The sequence below is a fragment of the Ascaphus truei genome, unplaced genomic scaffold, assembly GCF_040206685.1.
Source record: "Ascaphus truei isolate aAscTru1 unplaced genomic scaffold, aAscTru1.hap1 HAP1_SCAFFOLD_1264, whole genome shotgun sequence".
Classification (NCBI taxonomy): domain Eukaryota; kingdom Metazoa; phylum Chordata; class Amphibia; order Anura; family Ascaphidae; genus Ascaphus; species Ascaphus truei.
Genome location: NW_027454137.1, coordinates 57,061 through 76,082, shown reverse-complemented (window position 1 = coordinate 76,082; position 19,022 = coordinate 57,061). Strand labels below are relative to the sequence as shown.

The window sequence follows — 19,022 nt, the reverse complement described above, 5'->3', positions numbered from 1 at the left end:
GTCATTGATTCAGCACATCATGGGTAGAGCATGGCTACAGATACAGCAAGCTATTATTATTTTACCGGCTGATCACCCATAATATTGCATTAAAACATAGAATATCACTTAATTTCCAAAAGATTCAGTGATGCTGATAATGCAGAATCTCACAACATTTCCCATCATAATGCCATAATGCACCAGAGGAAGAAATAATCCTTGCTATATCTGTACATTGTGTGACGTATTACCTCCATGACCATTGATAGCAAGTACATCTTCTGTATAGAGCGGCTGTGTTATGATGCAGTTATTGATCATCATTGACATAATCACAAGAATCTTATGCAAAGGGAAATTGTCCGCAGCGAAGTGAGATGTGTGCCTGTTTTAAGTCCTCCAGCTTAACGCCCCTACACCTCCCACTACACAGACATACTTACTTATGCATACACTGACATCTGGCATACCTACACACACCCCAGGGCCACTTCCTTCCCCTGATGTCAGGGAGAGGATGGGCATGCAGAGTGCAGTAAGTCTCCACGTTACTCTGGCCAACAGTCTTGGCCTACCCCCAGCATCTGTCACCCACAACATCTGTTCCCTCCTTGTAAAGTGCTGAACTATCTCACCTGGGTCAGTGCTATAGCTGATCACAGTGCCCGATCATGATGTCACTGTGACAGGCAGCAGTGCAGATTGACCGGTCAATCAATGCAGTGCCGCACCATATGCACTAAATGAGATTTCCGTGCCCCCTGTCAGGTTACTCCCTGGGCAGTGACCCTGCTCACCCCCTCCCCTAGTTCCACCTCTGACCACAATTATCTCTCTTGGAGAGTGTAGCAAATTGGTGTTGGTGGAATCTCACCTCTGCCATGCATGGTCACAATCTGGGCACAGGACCCAAATAGTGGGCAATGTGGCACTTCTTACAGTAGAGAATAAGTAACTATATTCTTTACTTGTGTATTAAGGACCTTATTTGCATTAAAATTCAGTCCCCATGGGACCAAGACTTTCTGGCTTACTGAACAAAGTGGAATTATTTCGTAGAGGGTGGAGAATTGTATTTTATCTGAAATTACCCCCTCTGCACAAAATACAAACAATTATACACATACATGTACCTTGTGGAAGTTGTTGCCCTCTATCTTCCTGTGGTCTCTCCCTGTTTCTCACCGTGCCTCCTCCCATTTCCTTGCACCTCTGCGTCTCCGCATATATCCCTATACTCAGAGCCGGCTCCGGTCAGTGACATGGGATGCCCAAATATGAGCATATCCATACATGGGCATCCATGCCACTGACCGGAGCCCACTCTGTTGCGGATATGGAGAGAGACTGGGAGATTTACATCCCCTTATAATTCATATGGTGCATAGTACCGGCACGTATTGTTTTACCGTTACTGTGTACCTTCCTACTTTCACACTGGTACAGTATGTGCTGCAGTGGGACTGAGAGGGATATATTGGTAACACATAGTCATTGTTGGGGGAATTCAATCCATTTTGAAAATAGTAATGCAATGTTTTATACTTTTTTTTTTTTGCAGTAATGAAGAATGAAAAAGTTCTGTTAAAATTGAATTGGAGGTGAACTGGAATCATCATCAACTCTGCACCAGTGTGAATTGATGTTCTTTAATGTTCTGATAAGGTACATGCAACATCTCTTCCTCAACCCCTACACCACTCTCTGCCTCTTGCCTCTCTCTCTCCACCTCCCTGCTAAGCGTATTAACCCATCTAATGTAATCCACATTCCATGTCTCACTTTACTCTTCACTTCTCACGTGCCCTCTGGAATGTCTGCTCTCTGACTAACAAGGTCTATTTGTACATGACCTCTTCTGCTCTCATCATCCACCACTTCTCATTCCCCTCACCCCTGTCCTACTAGATACCTCAGCTTAATTGAACTCTCTCCTCTGACATCTACCCTTATCTCTAACCTCTCCTCACTTTCTGCTTAAACTAACTATCTTGTTAACTTTTACAATGCTATCATCTCCTCCTCCTCCCTCCTCCTCCCTCCTCCCTCCTCCATTATATATTTATATGCCCCTTCTAGGCTCTGACACACTCATCCCTCTAAGGCCATGATTATCATGGGCACATGCTTGGTCATCCACAGTGCGTGCGAGCGATGCAGAGCCGCCTCGGACCTCAGTGCAGGGATTGCTGCATACCCCAGCATCTGTCACCCACAAACAATACACACACTAATACTCCCCACAATACACACTATAATACCTCCTCAATACTAATCTCTCCAATAATATTATAGCTCCAAACACAATATACACAACACCCTTACACAAGATACACAATCTAGTACTCTCCTCTGCACCTCTACACACAATATAATACTCCCACACACACAATATACACACTACCCTCCTACCCCCATAAAATACAACCAATAATACACACACACTTTGTGGATGTTGGGACCAGCTCCCGGCATGCACCAGTGAAAGAGAGAGGCCAGCAGAAGCTCGGAAGAACTCCCTCTCTCCATCCGTGCCTCCCTCCGTTTCCCATCTTCTCCCTGTCTCTCTCCCTCCCTTTCCTTGCATCTCCCTGCGTCTTTACGTATACCCAGTCAGTGACGGCTCTGGTCACGTGATGCCTTAATATGGGCTTATCCATATATGTTCATCCACGTCACTAATGTGATGCCCGCACTGTTGCGGAGCTGGTACTTACGACGCGCACTTATTGTTTTATCAGTACTGCGTACCTGACTCTACCGGCCTACTTTCAACACTAGTACAATAAGTGCTTCACTACGAGTGAGTGGGGAATATTGGCATCACACAGTCACTGTTGAATATGCCATTCAATCCATTTTGAAAATAGTAATGCAATGTGGTTTTGTTTTGTTTGCTTTTTGCAGTAATGAAGAATGGATAAGTTATATTAAAATTAAATTGGAGGGGAACTGGATTCAGCATTTCATCATGAACTCTGCACTTGTGAGAATTTATCTTCTTGAATGCCCTGACAGGTACACGCAACTTTAAGACTATAATCTGCTGTGCAAGCTTTCGTGCTATACCTCCCCCTCAGGTTTTGATTTATACATTTGCTCCCTCAAGTCATGTCCTCTAATATTTGAAAGCTCTCTCCTAGCATTTTCTCTCTACCACAGAACGTCATCCCAATGTAACCTCTCTCTTGTTCTCTCTGCTTGCTGTTTCCTCACTCCTCTGTTAAACTTTTCTAATTTCTCTAACTTCCACACTCCTGCTTTTATCCACATGTTCTCTTTCCTTCCCCTACCTTTGCATGTGTCTACACACTGCACCATTTGTACAGACCTCTATTGCAGCTATTTCTGCACTGCTCAATGAAAAGCACTCTTTAATATCCTATTCTCTGTGCCCCCTCTCTCTGCGCCCCCTCTTTTGGCGCCTCCTCTCTCTGCGCCCCCTCTCTCTGCGCCTATCTGTCTCATTCTCTCTACGTCCCTCTCTCTCTACATAGAGCTATCTCTGTCTCTCTCTACACCTATCTCTGTGTCTCCTTCTATGTTTGCTGATGTGTGGGATATCTCTTATAATCTTGAACCTGCTCATATACACATCGGGCCTCCCTGCCTCTGCCTCCCTGCTAAGAGTGTTAACCTATCTAATGTAATCCACATTCCTTTCCTTACTTTTCTCTTCCCTTCTCCTGTGCCCTCTGGAATGTCCACTCTTACTAACAAGGGTCTAGTTGTACATGACCTCTTCTGCTCTCATCATTCACAATCAGTCATTCCCCTCACCCCATCTTACCTGTCCCACTGATTTTCCTCTGCTTAATTAAACTCTCCTCTGACATCTACTCTAACCTCTCTGCTCTCTCTCTCTCTTTCTGCTTAAACTGACAATCTTATTAACTCTTACAATGCTATCCTCTATATGCCCCTTCAAGCTCTGACACACTCGTCCCTCTAACCCACACCCTTGGCTAAATTCCCAAACATGTTCATCACACTTCCACTCGCTGTTCTTAATGCCTATGAAGGAAATCTCACACTTGATGTTTGATTTTTCTACAGTAAAAATGTCTCCAGTCCTGTATAAAGCTGCTCTCTGGGGCCAAACCACACTACTTTTTTTTCCATATTCATCAACACACAAATTTAATTTACGCTGTCTTTTTTCCCCTGTATTTGACTCCCTCCACTAACCTTCTTCTCACACTTGCCATCCTTCCTTCACTTCTCCTCAAGCATTTGACTACTTCAGAGGCAAGGTGGATGCCACCCACAAGGAGATTCCTTCTGTCCCTTCCCCCTTCTCTCCTTCTACCTAATTCTCCTTCTGCATTTGACTCCTTTTCTTCTCTTACAGAGCTGGAAGCTAATCATCTTCTCTTCTCCCTCTACCACATGCCCTCTAGATCGTATCCCCTCACACCTTACTGCATCTCTTAGTCCCCACTCTCACCCACATCTTCAATTCCTCCCTATTCTCTGGCTCTTTACCCTCTTACTTTAAGCCTGTAGTGGTCACCCTTTTCTCAGAAACAACCTACACCCTATACTAACCCTATACTAACTACCGCCCTGTATCCCTCCTGCTGTTTGTCTCCTAATTGCTAGAATGTCAACATTCTTAAATCACATTCCCTCCTGGATCCTTTACAACCTGCCTTTCGTACAGCTCGTTCTACAGACTGTGCTTAAAGCAAATTCCCAAGGTCACTTTTCCCTACTAATCCTACTTGATCTATCTGCTGCGTTTGATGCTCTCAATCACTCTCCTCCTTCATATTCTAAACTCTCTCTTGGTATCCGTAACACAGTTCTATCCTGGTTTTCATCATAACTTTCCTGTCACACATTCTCCATCTCTGTTGCTAACATGTCTTCGTCTTCTATTGATCTGTCTGTGGGTATACATCAGGGCTCTGTTCTGAGATCTCTCTTTCTCTCTACATACTATCATTTGGTGACCTCATCAACTCTTTGTGACAATCCTATAAATAACAAATACAAATATCAGGTCATGGGAATAAGTGATTTGGACATAAAAGTAACATTTCGGAAGTGTGGACAACTAATACATCTTGTAGATTGCCTTTACAGTGTGATGTCATTGATTCAGTAGATTGTGTGCAGACCAGGACTGCAGTACAGTGTCACTCACATGGATGACTTGCGTGGTAGAAGCTCAAGAACAAGGATGTCAAACTCCAGTCCTCGAGGGCAGCAAACAGGCCAGGTTTTCAGGATATCCCTACTGAAAACCTGGCCTGTTTGGGACCCTCGAGGACTGGAGTTTGACATGCATGCTCTAGAAGGAGCACAGCTGTGGGTGGGAGGTGGATTTGCTTTGCATCAAATGGTTTGGAGCAAGGTTTATTGTATGTATTATCATAATAACAATGCAATGCTTAACTTTTATTTCAGGAGGGATGACTGCAGAACAGAAGTGAATATTGAAGCCATGTGTTCCTTTTCTTGCAAAAGAGAAAATTTGAAGGACAGTTGAAGAGAAGGAAAATTACTACACAGAGACAGATAAGCAATGTGTATATTTCTCATTTACCATTTAGTATTTGTCGTTTTATTGACTCCACACAATCCGGCTGCTACGGGTTTCACATTGAATATTTTCATCTCTACTCTACCCCTTCCTGTGATCTGAACCATGCAAGTTTTCGTTGATTCAATACATCATGAGTAGAGGGTGGCTACAGTATGAAGTAAAGACCCAAGGACCACATCTACTACCATTCATAACAAGAACATGTGCAGTAGCGCACAGCTGCAGTTCTATGTGATTGTTATGAAAGGTTGAGGTGGTTCAATTCTATGAATCTGGAGTGGGATGGATCCTGTTTGCATCATATGGTTTCATCTAGGCCAGTAGATTATATAACTCTCAGTACAGGTTACACATGGCATCAGTATTAGTGATTTAAAGAGGAGGAAAGCTTCAATGTGGAGAACAAAGCCAAGTAATGTTGAAGTTACTCCTTTTACCATTTACTTGGTCAGTCTGTACTGTCTACTCTCCACACAGCTGCTAAGGATCTTCCATTTTAAATACTTTCACCTCCTATTCTGCACTGCTTTGCTGCCCATTATTCAGAGATGCGTTCCAGTCATGTTTAGCACTCTGAATCTCTCTGCAGTCATTGGTTCAGCACATCATGGGTAGAGCATGGCTACAGATACAGCAAGCTATTATTATTTTACCGGCTGATCACCCATAATATTGCATTAAAACATAGAATATCACTTAATTTCCAAAAGATTCAGTGATGCTGATAATGCAGAATCTCACAACATTTCCCATCATAATGCCATAATGCACAAGTGGGAGAAATAATCCTTGCTATATCTGTACATTGTGTGACATATTACCTCAATGACCAATGAGAGCAAGTACATCTTCTGTATAGAGCGGCTGTGTTATGATGCAGTTATTGATCATCATTGACATAATCACAAGAATCTTATGCAAAGGGAAATTGTCCGCAGCGAAGTGAGATTTCAGCCCCCAAACGTCTGTAATATTAATGCAATGTCTTACTTTTGTTGCAGTGAACACTGAAGAGACGGATCTACTACAACACTGTACAGGATGAGCATACGCTACAAGCAGCAAAATGATCTTGCAGTTGACAGTATGTTGTTCTGGTAATGTGCACAATTATTATTTATGGGCTACACACCACAGTGCTGGACATATTCTGTTAACTTCAACTCTACTCCTAACATGGAGATGTCTTCCTGGTGTTACTGATTCAGTACATCATATGCACAGTGTGGTTATGATATGATGGATTGATTTAATGAACCCACCAACCAATGATGACATCTGCATCATCTTCTGTAAAGTGCAGCTACAGCATGATATTATCAGCATTTGGTGCGGTATAATCAGAGGTATCTATGTGCTTTTGTGCCTGTTTTAAGTCCTCCAGCTTAACGCCCCTACACCTCCCACTACACAGGCATACTTACTTATGCATACACTGACATCTGGCATACCTACACACACCCCAGGGCCACTTCCTTCCCCTGATGTCAGGGAGAGGATGGGCATGCAGAGTGCAGTAAGTCTCCACGTTACTCTGGCCAACAGTCTTGGCCTACCTCCAGCATCTGTCACCCACAACATCTGTTCCCTCCTTGTAAAGTGCTGAACTATCTCACCTGGGTCAGTGCTATAGCTGATCACAGTGCCCGATCAGGATGTCACTGTGACAGGCAGCAGTGCAGATTGACCGGTCAATCAATGCAGTGCCGCAACATATGCACTAAATGAGATTTCCGTGCCCCCAGTCAGGTTACTCCCTGGGCAGTGACCCTGCTCACACCCTCCCCTAGTTCCACCTCTGATCACAATTATCTCTCTTGGAGAGTGTAGCAAATTGGAGTTGGGGGAATCTCACCTCTGCCATGCATGGTCACAATCTGGGCACAGGACCCAAATAGTGGGCAATGTGGCACTTCTTACAGTAGAGAATAAGTAACTTTATTCTTTACTTGTGTATTAAGGACCTTATTTGCATTAAATTCAGTCCACATGGGACCAAGACTTTCTGGCTTACTGAACAAAGTGGAATTGTTTCGTAGAGGGTGGAGAATTGTATTTTATCTGAAATTACCCCCTCTGCACAAAATACAAACAATTATACCCATACAAGTACCTTGTGGAAGTTGTTGCCCTCTATCTTCCTGTGGTCTCTCCCTGTTTCTCACCGTGCCTCCTCCCATTTCCTTGCACCTGTGCGTCTCCGCATATATCCCTATACTCAGAGCCGGCTCCGGTCAGTGACATGGGATGCCCAAATATGAGCATACCCATATATGGGCATCCATGCCACTGACCGGAGCCCGCTCTGTTGCGGATATGGAGAGAGACTGGGAGATTTACATCCCCTTATAATTCATATGGTGCATAGTACCGGCACGTATTGTTTTACCGGTACTGTGTACCTTCCTACTTTCACACTGGTACAGTATATGCTGCAGTGGGACTGAGAGGGATATATTGGTAACACATAGTCATTGTTGGGGGAATTCAATCCATTTTGAAAATAGTAATGAAATGTTTTTTACTTTTCTTTTTTTTCAGTAATGAAGAATGAAACATTTCTGTTAAAATTGAATTGGAGGTGAACTGGATTCATCATCAACTCTGCACCAGTGTGAATTGATGTTCTTTAATGTTCTGATAAGGTACATGCAACATCTCTTCCTCAACCCCTGCACCACTCTCTGCCTCTTGCCTCTCTCTCTCCACCTCCCTGCTAAGCGTATTAACCCATCTAATGTAATCCACATTCCATGTCTCACTTTACTCTTCACTTCTCACGTGCCCTCTGGAATGACTGCTCTCTGACTAACAAGGTCTATTTGTACATGACCTCTTCTGCTCTCATCATCCACCACCTCTCATTCCCCTCACCCCTGTCCTACTCGATACCTCAGCTTAATTGAACTCTCTCCTCTGACATCTACCCTTATCTCTAACCTCTCCTCACTTTCTGCTTAAACTAACTATCTTGTTAACTTTTACAATGCTATCATCTCCTCCTCCTCCCTCCTCCTCCTCCCTCCTCCTCCTCCCTCCTCCATCATATATATGCCCCTTCTAGGCTCTGACACACTCATCCCTCTAAGGCCATGATTATCATGGGCACATGCTTGGTCATCCACAGTGTGTGCGAGCGATGCAGAGCCGCCTCGGACCTCAGTGCAGGGATTGCTGCATACCCCCAGCATCTGTCACCCACAAACAATACACACACTAATACTCCCCACAATACACACTATAATACCTCCTCAATACTAATCTCCCCAATAATATTATAGCTCCAAACACAATATACACAACACCCTTACACAAGATACACAATCTAGTACTCTCCTCTGCACCTCTACACACAATATAATACTCCCACACACACAATATACACACTACCCTCCTACCCCCATAAAATACAACCAATAATACACACACACTTTGTGGATGTTGGGACCAGCTCCCGGCATGCACCAGTGAAAGAGAGAGGCCCGCAGAAGCTCGGAAGAACTCCCTCCATCCGTGCCTTCCTCCGTTTCACATCTTCTCTCTGTCTCTCTCCCTCCCTTTCCTTGCATCTCCCTGCGTCTTTACGTATACCCAGTCAGTGACGGCTCTGGTCACGTGATGCCTTAATATGGGCTTATCCATATATGTTCATCCACGTCACTAATGTGATGCCTGCACTGTTGCGGAGCTGGTACTTACGACGGGCACTTATTGTTTTATCAGTACTGCGTACCTGACTCTACCGGCCTACTTTCAACACTAGTACAATATGTGCTTCACTACGAGTGAGTGGGGAATATTGGCATCACACAGTCACTGTTGAATATGCCATTCAATCCATTTTGAAAATAGTAATGCAATGTGGTTTGGTTTTGTTTGCTTTTTGCAGTAATGAAGAATGGAAAAGTTATATTAAAATTAAATTGGAGGGGGACTAGATTCAGCATTTCATCATGAACTCTGCACTTGTGAGAATTTAACTTCTTGAATACCCTGACAGGTACACGCAACATTAAGACTATAATCTGCTGTGCAAGCTTTCGTGCTATACCTCCCCCTCAGGTTTTGATTTATACATTTGCTCCCTCAATTCATGTCCTCTAATATTTGAAAGCTCTCTCCTAGCATTTTCTCTTTACCACAGAACGTCATCCCAATGTAACCTCTCTCTTGTTCTTTCTGCTTGCTGTTTCCTCACTCCTCTGTTAAACTTTTCTAATTTCTCTAACTTCCACACTCCTGCTTTTATCCACATGTTCTCCTCTTTCCTTCCCCTACCTTTGCATGTGTCTACACACTGCACCATTTGTACAGACCTCTATTGCAGCTATTTCTGCACTGCTCAATGAAAAGCACTCTTTAATATCCTATTCTCTGGGCCCCCTCTCTCTGCGCCCCCTCTTTTGGCGCCTCCTCTCTCTGCGCCCCCTCTCTCTGCGCCTATCTGTCTCATTCTCTCTACGTCCCTCTCTCTCTACATAGAGCTATCTCTGTCTCTCTCTACACCTATCTCTGTGTCTCCTTCTATGTTTGCTGATGTGTGGGATATCTCTTATAATCTTGAACCTGCTCATATACACATCGGGCCTCCCTGCTAAGAGTGTTAACCTATCTAATGTAATCCACATTCCTTTCCTTACTTTTCTCTTCCCTTCTCCTATGCCATCTGGAATGTCCGTTCTCTGACTAACAAGGCTCTAGTTGTACATGACCTCTTCTGCTCTCATCATTCACAATCAGTCATTCCCCTCACCCCATCTTACCTGTCCCACTGATTTGCCTCTGCTTAATTAAACTCTCCTCTGACATCTACTCTAACCTCTCTGCTCTCTCTCTCTTTCCGCTTAAACTAACAATCTTATTAACTCTTACAATGCTATCCTCCTATCTATATGCCCCCTCTAGGCTCTGACACACTTGTCCCTCTAGCCCACACCCTTGGCTAAATTCCCAAACATGTTCATCACACTTCCACTCGCTGTTCTTAATGCCTATGAAGGAAATCACACAATTGATATTTGATTTTTCTACAGTAAAAATGTCTCCAGTCCTGTATAAAGCTGCTCTCTGGGGCCAAACCACACTACTTTTTTTTTCACATTCATCAACACTCAAATTTAATTTACGCTGTCTTTTTTTCCCTGTATTTGACTCCCTCCACTAACCTTCTCCTCACACTTGCCATCCTTCCTTCACTTCTCCTCAAGCATTTGACTACTTCAGAGGCAAGGTGGATGCCACCCACAAGGAGATTCCTTCTGTCCCTTCCCCCTTCTCTCCTTCTACCTAATTCTCCTTCTGCATTTGACTCCTTTTCTTCTCTTACAGAGCTGGAAGCTAATCATCTTCTCTTCTCCCTCTACCACATGCCCTCTAGATCGTATCCCCTCACACCTTACTGCATCGATTAGTCCCCACTCTCACCCACATCTTCAATTCCTCCCTATTCTCTGGCTCTTTACCCTCTTACTTTAAGCCTGTAGTGGTCACCCTTTTCTCAGAAACAACCTACACCCTATGTGCCTTACTAACTACCGCCCTGTATCCCTCCTGCTGTTTGTCTCCTAATTGCTAGAATGTCAACATTCTTAAATCACATTCCCTCCTGGATCCTTTACAACCTGCCTTTCGTACAGCTCGTTCTACAGACTGTGCTTAAAGCAAATTCCCAAGGTCACTTTTCCCTACTAATCCTACTTGATCTATCTGCTGCGTTTGATGCTCTCAATCACTCTCCTCCTTCATATTCTAAACTCTCTCTTGGTATCCGTAACACAGTTCTATCCTGGTTTTCATCATAACTTTCCTGTCACACATTCTCCATCTCTGTTGCTAACATGTCTTCGTCTTCTATTGATCTGTCTGTGGGTATACATCAGGGCTCTGTTCTGAGATCTCTCTTTCTCTCTACATACTATCATTTGGTGACCTCATCAACTCTTTGTGACAATCCTATAAATAACAAATACAAATATCAGGTCATGGGAATAAGTGATTTGGACATAAAAGTAACATTTCGGAAGTGTGGACAACTAATACATCTTGTAGATTGCCTTTACAGTGTGATGTCATTGATTCAGTAGATTGTGTGCAGACCAGGACTGCAGTACAGTGTCACTCACATGGATGACTTGCGTGGTAGAAGCTCAAGAACAAGGATGTCAAACTCCAGTCCTCGAGGGCAGCAAACAGGCCAGGTTTTCAGGATATCCCTACTGAAAACCTGGCCTGTTTGGGACCCTCGAGGACTGGAGTTTGACATGCATGCTCTAGAAGGAGCACAGCTGTGGGTGGGAGGTGGATTTGCTTTGCATCAAATGGTTTGGAGCAAGGTTTATTGTATGTATTATCATAATAACAATGCAATGCTTAACTTTTATTTCAGGAGGGATGACTGCAGAACAGAAGTGAATATTGAAGCCATGTGTTCCTTTTCTTGCAAAAGAGAAAATTTGAAGGACAGTTGAAGAGAAGGAAAATTACTACACAGAGACAGATAAGCAATGTGTATATTTCTCATTTACCATTTAGTATTTGTCGTTTTATTGACTCCACACAATCCGGCTGCTACGGGTTTCACATTGAATATTTTCATCTCTACTCTACCCCTTCCTGTGATCTGAACCATGCAAGTTTTCGTTGATTCAATACATCATGAGTAGAGGGTGGCTACAGTATGAAGTAAAGACCCAAGGACCACATCTACTACCATTCATAACAAGAACATGTGCAGTAGCGCACAGCTGCAGTTCTATGTGATTGTTATGAAAGGTTGAGGTGGTTCAATTCTATGAATCTGGAGTGGGATGGATCCTGTTTGCATCATATGGTTTCATCTAGGCCAGTAGATTATATAACTTTCAGTACAGGTTACACATGGCATCAGTATTAGTGATTTAAAGAGGAGGAAAGCTTCAATGTGGAGAACAAAGCCAAGTAATGTTGAAGTTACTCCTTTTACCATTTACTTGGTCAGTCTGTACTGTCTACTCTCCACACAGCTGCTAAGGATCTTCCATTTTAAATACTTTCACCTCCTATTCTGCACTGCTTTGCTGCCCATTATTCAGAGATGCGTTCCAGTCATGTTTAGCACTCTGAATCTCTCTGCAGTCATTGGTTCAGCACATCATGGGTAGAGCATGGCTACAGATACAGCAAGCTATTATTATTTTACCGGCTGATCATCCATAATATTGCATTAAAACATAGAATATCACTTAATTTCCAAAAGATTCAGTGATGCTGATAATGCAGAATCTCACAACATTTCCCATCATAATGCCATAATGCACAAGTGGGAGAAATAATCCTTGCTATATCTGTACATTGTGTGACGTATTACCTCCATGACCAATGAGAGCAAGTACATCTTCTGTATAGAGCGGCTGTGTTATGATGCAGTTATTGATCATCATTGACATAATCACAAGAATCTTATGCAAAGGGAAATTGTCCGCAGCGAAGTGAGATTTCAGCCCCCAAACGTCTGTAATATTAATGCAATGTCTTACTTTTGTTGCAGTGAACACTGAAGAGACGGATCTACTACAACACTGTACAGGATGAGCATACGCTACAAGCAGCAAAATGATCTTGCAGTTGACAGTATGTTGTTCTGGTAATGTGCACAATTATTATTTATGGGCTACACACCACAGTGCTGGACATATTCTGTTAACTTCAACTCTACTCCTAACATGGAGATGTCTTCCTGGTGTTACTGATTCAGTACATCATATGCACAGTGTGGTTATGATATGATGGATTGATTTAATGAACCCACCAACCAATGATGACATCTGCATCATCTTCTGTAAAGTGCAGCTACAGCATGATATTATCAGCATTTGGTGCGGTATAATCAGAGGTATCTATGTGCTTTTGTGCCTGTTTTAAGTCCTCCAGCTTAACGCCCCTACACCTCCCACTACACAGGCATACTTATGCATACACTGACATCTGGCATACCTACACACACCCCAGGGCCACTTCCTTCCCCTGATGTCAGGGAGAGGATGGGCATGCAGAGTGCAGTAAGTCTCCACGTTACTCTGGCCAACAGTCTTGGCCTACCTCCAGCATCTGTCACCCACAACATCTGTTCCCTCCTTGTAAAGTGCTGAACTATCTCACCTGGGTCAGTGCTATAGCTGATCACAGTGCCCGATCAGGATGTCACTGTGACAGGCAGCAGTGCAGATTGACCGGTCAATCAATGCAGTGCCGCAACATATGCACTAAATGAGATTTCCGTGCCCCCAGTTAGGTTACTCCCTGGGCAGTGACCCTGCTCACACCCTCCCCTAGTTCCACCTCTGATCACAATTATCTCTCTTGGAGAGTGTAGCAAATTGGAGTTGGGGGAATCTCACCTCTGCCATGCATGGTCACAATCTGGGCACAGGACCCAAATAGTGGGCAATGTGGCACTTCTTACAGTAGAGAATAAGTAACTTTATTCTTTACTTGTGTATTAAGGACCTTATTTGCATTAAATTCAGTCCACATGGGACCAAGACTTTCTGGCTTGCTGAACAAAGTGGAATTGTTTCGTAGAGGGTGGAGAATTGTATTTTATCTGAAATTACCCCCTCTGCACAAAATACAAACAATTATACCCATACAAGTACCTTGTGGAAGTTGTTGCCCTCTATCTTCCTGTGGTCTCTCCCTGTTTCTCACCGTGCCTCCTCCCATTTCCTTGCACCTCTGCGTCTCCGCATATATCCCTATACTCAGAGCCGGCTCCGGTCAGTGACATGGGATGCCCAAATATGAGCATACCCATATATGGGCATCCATGCCACTGACCGGAGCCCGCTCTGTTGCGGATATGGAGAGAGACTGGGAGATTTACATCCCCTTATAATTCATATGGTGCATAGTACCGGCACGTATTGTTTTACCGGTACTGTGTACCTTCCTACTTTCACACTGGTACAGTATATGCTGCAGTGGGACTGAGAGGGATATATTGGTAACACATAGTCATTGTTGGGGGAATTCAATCCATTTTGAAAATAGTAATGAAATGTTTTTTACTTTTCTTTTTTTTCAGTAATGAAGAATGAAACATTTCTGTTAAAATTGAATTGGAGGTGAACTGGATTCATCATCAACTCTGCACCAGTGTGAATTGATGTTCTTTAATGTTCTGATAAGGTACATGCAACATCTCTTCCTCAACCCCTGCACCACTCTCTGCCTCTTGCCTCTCTCTCTCCACCTCCCTGCTAAGCGTATTAACCCATCTAATGTAATCCACATTCCATGTCTCACTTTACTCTTCACTTCTCACGTGCCCTCTGGAATGACTGCTCTCTGACTAACAAGGTCTATTTGTACATGACCTCTTCTGCTCTCATCATCCACCACCTCTCATTCCCCTCACCCCTGTCCTACTCGATACCTCAGCTTAATTGAACTCTCTCCTCTGACATCTACCCTTATCTCTAACCTCTCCTCACTTTCTGCTTAAACTAACTATCTTGTTAACTTTTACAATGCTATCATCTCCTCCTCCTCCCTCCTCCTCCTCCCTCCTCCATCATATATATGCCCCTTCTAGGCTCTGACACACTCATCCCTGTAAGGCCATGATTATCATGGGCACATGCTTGGTCATCCACAGTGCGTGCGAGCGATGCAGAGCCGCCTCGGACCTCAGTGCAGGGATTGCTGCATACCCCCAGCATCTGTCACCCACAAACAATACACACACTAATACTCCCCACAATACACACTATAATACCTCCTCAATACTAATCTCCCCAATAATATTATAGCTCCAAACACAATATACACAACACCCTTACACAAGATACACAATCTAGTACTCTCCTCTGCACCTCTACACACAATATAATACTCCCACACACACAATATACACACTACCCTCCTACCCCCATAAAATACAACCAATAATACACACACACTTTGTGGATGTTGGGACCAGCTCCCGGCATGCACCAGTGAAAGAGAGAGGCCCGCAGAAGCTCGGAAGAACTCCCTCCATCCGTGCCTTCCTCCGTTTCACATCTTCTCCCTGTCTCTCTCCCTCCCTTTCCTTGCATCTCCCTGCGTCTTTACGTATACCCAGTCAGTGACGGCTCTGGTCACGTGATGCCTTAATATGGGCTTATCCATATATGTTCATCCACGTCACTAATGTGATGCCCGCACTGTTGCGGAGCTGGTACTTACGACGGGCACTTATTGTTTTATCAGTACTGCGTACCTGACTCTACCGGCCTACTTTCAACACTAGTACAATATGTGCTTCACTACGAGTGAGTGGGGAATATTGGCATCACACAGTCACTGTTGAATATGCCATTCAATCCATTTTGAAAATAGTAATGCAATGTGGTTTGGTTTTGTTTGCTTTTTGCAGTAATGAAGAATGGAAAAGTTATATTAAAATTAAATTGGAGGGGGACTAGATTCAGCATTTCATCATGAACTCTGCACTTGTGAGAATTTAACTTCTTGAATACCCTGACAGGTACACGCAACATTAAGACTATAATCTGCTGTGCAAGCTTTCGTGCTATACCTCCCCCTCAGGTTTTGATTTATACATTTGCTCCCTCAATTCATGTCCTCTAATATTTGAAAGCTCTCTCCTAGCATTTTCTCTTTACCACAGAACGTCATCCCAATGTAACCTCTCTCTTGTTCTTTCTGCTGGCTGTTTCCTCACTCCTCTGTTAAACTTTTCTAATTTCTCTAACTTCCACACTCCTGCTTTTATCCACATGTTCTCCTCTTTCCTTCCCCTACCTTTGCATGTGTCTACACACTGCACCATTTGTACAGACCTCTATTGCAGCTATTTCTGCACTGCTCAATGAAAAGCACTCTTTAATATCCTATTCTCTGTGCCCCCTCTCTCTGCGCCCCCTCTTTTGGCGCCTCCTCTCTCTGCGCCCCCTCTCTCTGCGCCTATCTGTCTCATTCTCTCTACGTCCCTCTCTCTCTACATAGAGCTATCTCTGTCTCTCTCTACACCTATCTCTGTGTCTCCTTCTATGTTTGCTGATGTGTGGGATATCTCTTATAATCTTGAACCTGCTCATATACACATCGGGCCTCCCTGCCTCTGCCTCCCTGCTAAGAGTGTTAACCTATCTAATGTAATCCACATTCCTTTCCTTACTTTTCTCTTCCCTTCTCCTATGCCATCTGGAATGTCCGTTCTCTGACTAACAAGGCTCTAGTTGTACATGACCTCTTCTGCTCTCATCATTCACAATCAGTCATTCCCCTCACCCCATCTTACCTGTCCCACTGATTTGCCTCTGCTTAATTAAACTCTCCTCTGACATCTACTCTAACCTCTCTGCTCTCTCTCTCTTTCCGCTTAAACTAACAATCTTATTAACTCTTACAATGCTATCCTCCTATCTATATGCCCCCTCTAGGCTCTGACACACTTGTCCCTCTAGCCCACACCCTTGGCTAAATTCCCAAACATGTTCATCACACTTCCACTCGCTGTTCTTAATGCCTATGAAGGAAATCACACAATTGATATTTGATTTTTCTACAGTAAAAATGTCTCCAGTCCTGTATAAAGCTGCTCTCTGGGGCCAAACCACACTACTTTTTTTTCACATTCATCAACACTCAAATTTAATTTACGCTGTCTTTTTTTCCCTGTATTTGACTCCCTCCACTAACCTTCTCCTCACACTTGCCATCCTTCCTTCACTTCTCCTCAAGCATTTGACTACTTCAGAGGCAAGGTGGATGCCACCCACAAGGAGATTCCTTCTGTCCCTTCCCCCTTCTCTCCTTCTACCTAATTCTCCTTCTGCATTTGACTCTTTTTCTTCTCTTACAGAGCTGGAAGCAAATCATCTTCTCTTCTCCCTCTACCACATGCCCTCTAGATCGTATCCCCTCACACCTTACTGCATCTCTTAGTCCCCACTCTCACCCACATCTTCAATTCCTCCCTATTCTCTGGCTCTTTACCCTCTTACTTTAAGCCTGTAGTGGTCACCCTTTTCTCAGAAACAACCTACACCCTATGTGCCTTACTAACTACCGCCCTGTATCCCTCCTGCTGTTTGTCTCCTAATTGCTAGAATGTCAACATTCTTAAATCACATTCCCTCCTGGATCCTTTACAACCTGCCTTTCGTACAGCTCGTTCTACAGACTGTGCTTAAAGCAAATTCCCAAGGTCACTTTTCCCTACTAATCCTACTTGATCTATCTGCTGCGTTTGATGCTCTCAATCACTCTCCTCCTTCATATTCTAAACTCTCTCTTGGTATCCGTAACACAGTTCTATCCTGGTTTTCATCATAACTTTCCTGTCACACATTCTCCATCTCTGTTGCTAACATGTCTTCGTCTTCTATTGATCTGTCTGTGGGTATACATCAGGGCTCTGTTCTGAGATCTCTCTTTCTCTCTACATACTATCATTTGGTGACCTCATCAACTCTTTGTGACAATCCTATAAATAACAAATACAAATATCAGGTCATGGGAATAAGTGATTTGGACATAAAAGTAACATTTCGGAAGTGTGGACAACTAATACATCTTGTAGATTGCCTTTACAGTGTGATGTCATTGATTCAGTAGATTGTGTGCAGACCAGGACTGCAGTACAGTGTCACTCACATGGATGACTTGCGTGGTAGAAGCTCAAGAACAAGGATGTCAAACTCCAGTCCTCGAGGGCCGCAAACAGGCCAGGTTTTCAGGATATCCCTACTGAAAACCTGGCCTGTTTGGGACCCTCGAGGACTGGAGTTTGACATGCATGCTCTAGAAGGAGCACAGCTGTGGGTGGGAGGTGGATTTGCTTTGCATCAAATGGTTTGGAGCAAGGTTTATTGTATGTATTATCATAATAACAATGCAATGCTTAACTTTTATTTCAGGAGGGATGACTGCAGAACAGAAGTGAATATTGAAGCCATGTGTTCCTTTTCTTGCAAAAGAGAAAATTTGAAGGACAGTTGAAGAGAAGGAAAATTACTACACAGAGACAGATAAGCAATGTGTATATTTCTCATTTACCATTTAGTATTTGTCGTTTTATTGACTCCACACAATCCGGCTGCTACGGGTTTCACATTGAATATTTTCATCTCTACTCTACCCCTTCCTGTGATCTGAACCATGCAAGTTTTCGTTGATTCAATACATCATGAGTAGAGTGTGGCTACAGTATGAAGTAAAGACCCAAGGACCACATCTACTACCATTCATAACAAGAACATGTGCAGTAGCGCACAGCTGCAGTTCTATGTGATTGTTATGAAAGGTTGAGGTGGTTCAATTCTATGAATCTGGAGTGGGATGGATCCTGTTTGCATCATATGGTTTCATCTAGGCCAGTAGATTATATAACTCTCAGTACAGGTTACACATGGCATCAGTATTAGTGATTTAAAGAGGAGGAAAGCTTCAATGTGGAGAACAAAGCCAAGTAATGTTGAAGTTACTCCTTTTACCATTTACT

At 43.5% G+C, this 19,022-nt stretch overlaps 3 long non-coding RNA genes across 3 annotated transcripts; all 3 read left to right on the top strand.

Annotated features, from left to right (window-relative positions):
• Nucleotides 1-1,549: 1,549 nt before the first annotated feature.
• On the top strand, nucleotides 1,550-6,624 carry LOC142475555 (uncharacterized). The gene is made up of 4 exons (XR_012790997.1): nucleotides 1,550-1,647; nucleotides 2,890-3,000; nucleotides 5,395-5,514; nucleotides 6,535-6,624. It is a non-coding gene; the product is annotated as an uncharacterized LOC142475555 (long non-coding RNA).
• A 1,465-nt stretch (nucleotides 6,625-8,089) lies between these two features.
• Nucleotides 8,090-12,030, top strand: LOC142475556 (uncharacterized). Its single transcript, XR_012790999.1, has 3 exons — nucleotides 8,090-8,178; nucleotides 9,423-9,533; nucleotides 11,919-12,030. It is a non-coding gene; the product is annotated as an uncharacterized LOC142475556 (long non-coding RNA).
• Nucleotides 12,031-14,629: 2,599 nt separating this feature from the next.
• LOC142475557 (uncharacterized) lies at nucleotides 14,630-18,552 on the top strand. The gene is made up of 3 exons (XR_012791000.1): nucleotides 14,630-14,698; nucleotides 15,930-16,040; nucleotides 18,439-18,552. It is a non-coding gene; the product is annotated as an uncharacterized LOC142475557 (long non-coding RNA).
• The last annotated feature ends 470 nt before the right edge of the window (nucleotides 18,553-19,022 follow it).